Source organism: Schistocerca serialis, chromosome 3 (assembly GCF_023864345.2).
Source record: "Schistocerca serialis cubense isolate TAMUIC-IGC-003099 chromosome 3, iqSchSeri2.2, whole genome shotgun sequence".
Taxonomy (NCBI): Eukaryota; Metazoa; Arthropoda; class Insecta; order Orthoptera; family Acrididae; genus Schistocerca; species Schistocerca serialis.
In genome coordinates this window covers 649,186,506-649,192,505 of record NC_064640.1, presented here as the reverse complement: position 1 = coordinate 649,192,505, position 6,000 = coordinate 649,186,506, and positions in this window count along the sequence as shown.

Sequence of the window (6,000 nt, the reverse complement as noted above, 5' to 3'; positions counted from 1 at the left end):
CAAAGTTACTACTACCACATAGCGCGGTGCAAATCGTCTGCTACGTCCAAACTACTTGATAGGGTCTAAGCGTGGTACAGAGTCAACTTGCCGCTCCCTACTCCTTGGCTCGCTCTGTCGTCAACAAGTCCGTCGTCAGAGCTCACGTATACATCACAGTTTATGGATTCACGTAAAAGCAACCAATTTTCGCCGTTTAAAAGTCAGTTTTGCAAATCAAAATCACAAGAAAATCCTTCTGTGATTAATTCATAACGAATATCTGACCTGTGTAGTTGCAATAAATTCCACACAGGTCTTTCTTTAGCACCTGCATTTCGCATTTCTACGGGCATATTTTCGCGTTCATGCTTTTAGACACTGTTGCTAGTGTTTCATGTGATGAAAATAATAATTTTCACGATATTCAAAATTTATTTCACTGTATGGTCGAAATGACATTGTTTCTTCTTGCGATTTTTGACTTTCAAAATTACGTTGTATAGGCAGCCAAGATGAAACTGCGTACCGAGTTACTATTGTTCACAGAAGAACTGTCATTTTATTCGTCGCCATAATGAAAAGTTGCCGTCCCTGTCACGGCCACATAATGAAATACCCCTAGATTAAATTAATAGCTTTTGTTATCGATCTAGTAATTTTGCAGTCTACGTTTTATTTTAAATGACAGTAAACTAATTGAAAGGCGTTTTTATCGCTGCGGGAGTTTTTTCAGTTGGATTATTGGCAGCTCAGTAATATTATATTCAAAGAATACAAGTTTCGCATTAATAAAGGTCGTGAAAGTTAGCATTAATTATAGTTAGATATTCACTTTAAACACCAGTGGCGATAGTTCAAATGGTTTAAATGGCTCTGAGCACTGTGGGACTTAATATCTGAGGTCATCAGTCCCCTAGAACTTAGAACTACTTAAACCTAACTAACCTAAGGACATCACACACATCCATGCCAGAGGCAGGATTCGAACCTGCGACCGTTGCAGTCGCGCAGTTCCGGACTGAAACGCCTAGAACTGCTCGGCCAATGACGATAGTCATTACCGTTGTCAATCAATATCTGTTTACGGCAAAGCGCGACACCCAGGTCAAATGTATGGAAATACCTTTACAAACTGTTGAAATAATTGGCGCACGTCTTCCTCACTGCAATCCAATGGCCGGCACGGTAGACACAAACCCGTAAAATCGGCACTCCGTAGTTACAATCACTTCACACTTGTCACAGTTCAGCATATTCAGGCCGGCCGCGGTGGTCTCGCGGTTCTAGGCGCGCAGTCCGGAACCGTGCGACTGCTGCGGTCGCAGGTTCGAATCCTGCCTCGGGCATGGATGTGTGTGATGTCCTTAGGTTAGTTAGGTTTAAGTAGTTCTAAGTTCTAGGGGACTGATGACCACAGCAGTTGAGTCCCATAGTGCTCAGAGCCATTTGAACCATTTTCAGTATATTCAGTTTGCTGGAAGTCTACACACGGTGGTGCGGGAACACTCTCAACCTGTACGATATTCCTCCTCCGCTATGATATTACAGCCACCACTCTCTGAATGACTCAACTGGGTCTCACAGCCGTCCGCGGTGGCCGAGCGGTTCTAGGCGCTCTAGTTCGGAACCGCGCTGCTGCTACGGTCGCAGGTTCGAATCCTGCTTCGGGCATGGATGTGTGTGATATCCTTAGGTTTAAGTAGTTCTAAGTCTAAGGGACTGATGACCTCAGATGTTGAGTTCCATAGTGCTCGGAACCATTTGAACCATTTTGGGTCTCACAATAATAACATTTGCCGGGCGCACTCGGTGCTTGATGATCGATGCTTGCCCAATTATTGACCTGTACGAGAAAATTACGCTTGCCTTTGAGTAAAGGAATGTGGATACCTACAGGTACCGTGTCAAATGATTTTCGAAAATCTAGGAAAATGGTAATCTGCTTGTTGCCCTTCATCCGTACTATGAAAAATATCACTGAGAAAAGGACTAGTTGAGTTTCGTCTTAGCGATCCCGTCGAGAACCGTGCTGATTCGTGGACATAAGCTTTTCCTCATCAATAAATTTTCTATATTCAAACGGAGAATATGTTGTAGAATTCCGCAGCAAACCGATGTTAAGGTCAGTAGTTTTGCGGGTTGATTCTTCTATTATTTTTACATGCAGGAATCACCTGCGCTTACTTCCAGTCGCTTGGGTCTTTTGTGCTGGGAGAGAGATTCACGATAAGCTCAAGCTAAGTAAGGGACAGTGCGGTGGAGTACTCTTTGTAAAACCGAACTGGGATTCCTTCCGGACCAGGTGACTTGCTTGTTTACAGCTCTTTCAGCTGTTTCTCTACGCCAGGAATGTCCATCATACGGGAATCTGTGCGATAGCCAAACGACGGTATGTTTGTACGATTTTCCTGCGTAAACGTTTTCTTAAACCCGAAATTTGAAACATTTGCTTTCCTTTTGCTATCTTCTACTGCCACACCAGACTGGTCAACAAGTGACTAGATGTAAGATTTAGACCCGCGTAGCGTTTTTACGTAACAATAACTTTTTCGGGTTCTCAGCGTGATCATTTATCAAGGTATGAGGGTGGTAGTTGTTGTATGCTTCACGCATCGCTCTTTTTATAGATGCAAGGATCTCTACTAATTTTAACCACTTGTTCCACCATAACCTGAGAACTCGATAATGCTGAACCTTGTGACTGAACATCACATCCTTCTACCACATGCAAACCATAATGTGGAGGGATCGACAGCATTTTTCCCAAGAAGCTCAGTCTCGCCACTGACACATGCAGCCATGTGTCCAATAAAAATTTATGCTTCCTACCATTTACAACACTTACTAAGAAACAGTCCGAAGCAACAAACTCATTGGGATTTCCCACCGTTCGATTTAGAGTTCCTACTGGTGTTTAAAGCTTGGTTATTGTCTCTCTGCCCATTTCATTTTACTGTCTTGTAGTTCTTCTGGTCGTGTCCAAGTATGCTACATTTCCTACATTGAGGGTGGCGACACTGCATATGGATTTATCCCAAACATCCACATCTATACCACTGTGCATCAGGAGAGAAGACACCTCCTTTACCCCATACTCCTGTTCATACACCCATCACATCAAGCTCTGTAGCTAACCTGATGGGAGCAGCTAGATTCTGCCAGTATCTTTCTAGACATATCAGACGGCAGTCCTCTTAGAAAAGTATATACGGGACTATGTTCCACCTCAGGTAGAATTACTTACTTTCCTTCATCATTCTCCATCTGCTCATATGTATTCATTAATTTTCCTGTTCTATCACAGAATTTTCTGCTGGCTCGTTTTTCTTCTGTGATACCCCTCTCATTTATTCCCAAAAGAATCTTGAGCTGTTCTGTCGCTTATAGCAAAGTTATGCAGCAGAAATGCATGAAAGAGAAATGTAAAATTTTTCTCGACGTCCTCTCCATCCAGCATGAAGCTAGGACATGCCAGTCCAACGCCTCGTGTCGCTATCAAAACGACAACCATGCACAAAGCAGACATTGCGGCAAACTCAGAAATGGTTGCCTCACCTCAGGCAAGTGTGAAGCTTGAATTTTAAACTCAAAAATATGACATAAGCGGTAAGTGGTCCTACTCAATTCCCCTACTTACAACTGTAACGTCCCCGCTCTCGCGTACGTTAACTCTTTAAAGCCTGTACTATGATAAGTTGACGGGCTTCACCTTTTTAAGAAAGGATTTTAGTACATATGTTGACCGCGTGTACCTGAATGGAAGCAAAACCGGACTTATACCCAGTCAGTAACAACAATGATACGTCAATCAAGTATAAGTGCAACTACACGTTAGGACAGGTAAGAAACGTACACTGCAGATGCTACTAATGGTTAATAATACGGTCGCCAGCCTAATTAGGCATTGAGTGAGTTTTTCCCCTTGTACAAGTAGATGTACGTACAAGCATAACCACACGTAGTAATACTGTATTATATGGTGGATTTTAGTGCCAGAAAAATCTAATGAACTAAGATTTTCCCTTTCCGTACTAATTTGAGCAAGCTATAAATACACAACATTACACTACAATGATTACTACGAACTGTGTTTTGTCTATTAATCCGACTGAAATCGGACATAGGTCACCCTAGAAATAGCACTTTTAACACACACACATACAATGTCAATTTTAATAATGGTAAAACACTGATAAATTTAGGTTTTATCTTGACTTTAACTTTGCTGGTCAAATCAGTGCAATCACTTCAGAATTTAAATGAATAGATAAGAAAAGAGTGAAAGAGGGGGGGGGGGGGGGGGGGAACCCTGAAACTGTTATGATCACAATGTTGAAACCATTAACTATTGGAAACATTAATTACTCAAGATTTAAAAAAATATGAATTATTACTCTTATTGTCCAATTACTTCCTCATTTAACTACCATTATTTTTGTCTCAAATTAATTAAACTTCCTTACTAAGTCAATTCCAAATTTATCTTAGTACTCTGTCAGACCTTTGCTCTTTACTCATATTTTCATTAACAATAAAGCTCATTAAGATTCATTCTAGCATAAATAGGTCTGCAGTTAATTCTTATTAACATAAACTTTAAATCTTCATTTCGGGACACTCGGATTGCACAACATGTGGAAAGGACCCTGTCTAGGTGAGTGATTAGGATAATTCATTGATAGAACAATTCTGGTAAAACTTAAGTTATTATTGAACTGTCAGGAACAAAATTAACACTGGTCCACACGAATACAATTCTAAAGATTCAACCTGTGCGAGTCGATGCGGCGGTTGGCGGGCGGCGTGATGGCGAGACGCACAGCACACATACAATCACAGCTATGGCTTTTGCTGTAGCGGCACTTTGCTTCTTCTTGGCGTCGTAATCCTTTTCAATCCAGTGCCATTAGAATATAGTCATGCTGTATAGTCGTCGGACACGGCACATCCGAGGCTCAATGGAACCACTTTTTCCAGGATAGCCTCCTCGATCCGGTACGTGTTCCTCAGACCGATGCCCAACTCCGACTAGTACCGCTGCTGAGCCCGTTATCCCTTACCGCGCCCGTGTGCGTTTTCCCGCGCTCGCCAGCCATCTACCTTTTACTGCTCCCCTACAGATAGGGTATTCACCAAAGGTTTTACATTCCACATACCTTAATACATTGCCTACGCATGGACCAGGCGCACAATTACAATTTCAGACATGTTACAATAGATTCAACAGGGATTACACCTCAAAGCATTGCTTGAAATCTGACATTAATATTAATATTCACATCTAAAGTTGCTTACATTTTCTTTAACATAATGACACGAAAAGAAAAAGAAATGAAATTAAAACATTACGTACATTAATTCATCGAAATTCCAAAGAAAAAATTTATTGTATGTTCAGTAGTTGTTGTTACACAACTTGTCATTGAAGGTAGACTGAAGAAGTGTAAACCAACATTTATAGCATTTGTAGATTTAGAAAACACTGTGCATGTATAGAATACAGACTACAGTTACAAGAGAGACTGTGAAAGGTGAGCTGTTCTTGAGAAGGGTATGAGACAGTGTTGTAGCCTACCTCGGTGTTATTCAGTCTATACATTCAGCAAGCAGCAGAGGAATCGGAGAAGAAATTTGAAAAAAGAAATTGAAGTTTTAGGGAGAAGAAATAGAAGCTATCAGGTCTGCTGATAACACTGTAGGCCTGTCAGAGATGGTAACCTACCTGGAAGAGCAGTTGAACGGAGAGGGTACTGTTCAAACAGAGGTTAAAATTTAATATGAACACAAGGATATCAACAGAAATGGAATATAGTCGAATTAAAACAAGCGATGCTGAGAGAATTAGATTATTAAATGAGGCACAAAAAGTGGTAGACGATGGTCAATGCAGAGATGACAAAAAAGTAGCCTAGCAAAAGAAATGTAATCGTTCCTGAAAAAGAAAAATTTGTTCATGTCAAATGTAAATCAACAACATAAGCGTTCCTGAAATAAAACTTTGTTCATGTCGAGTGTAAA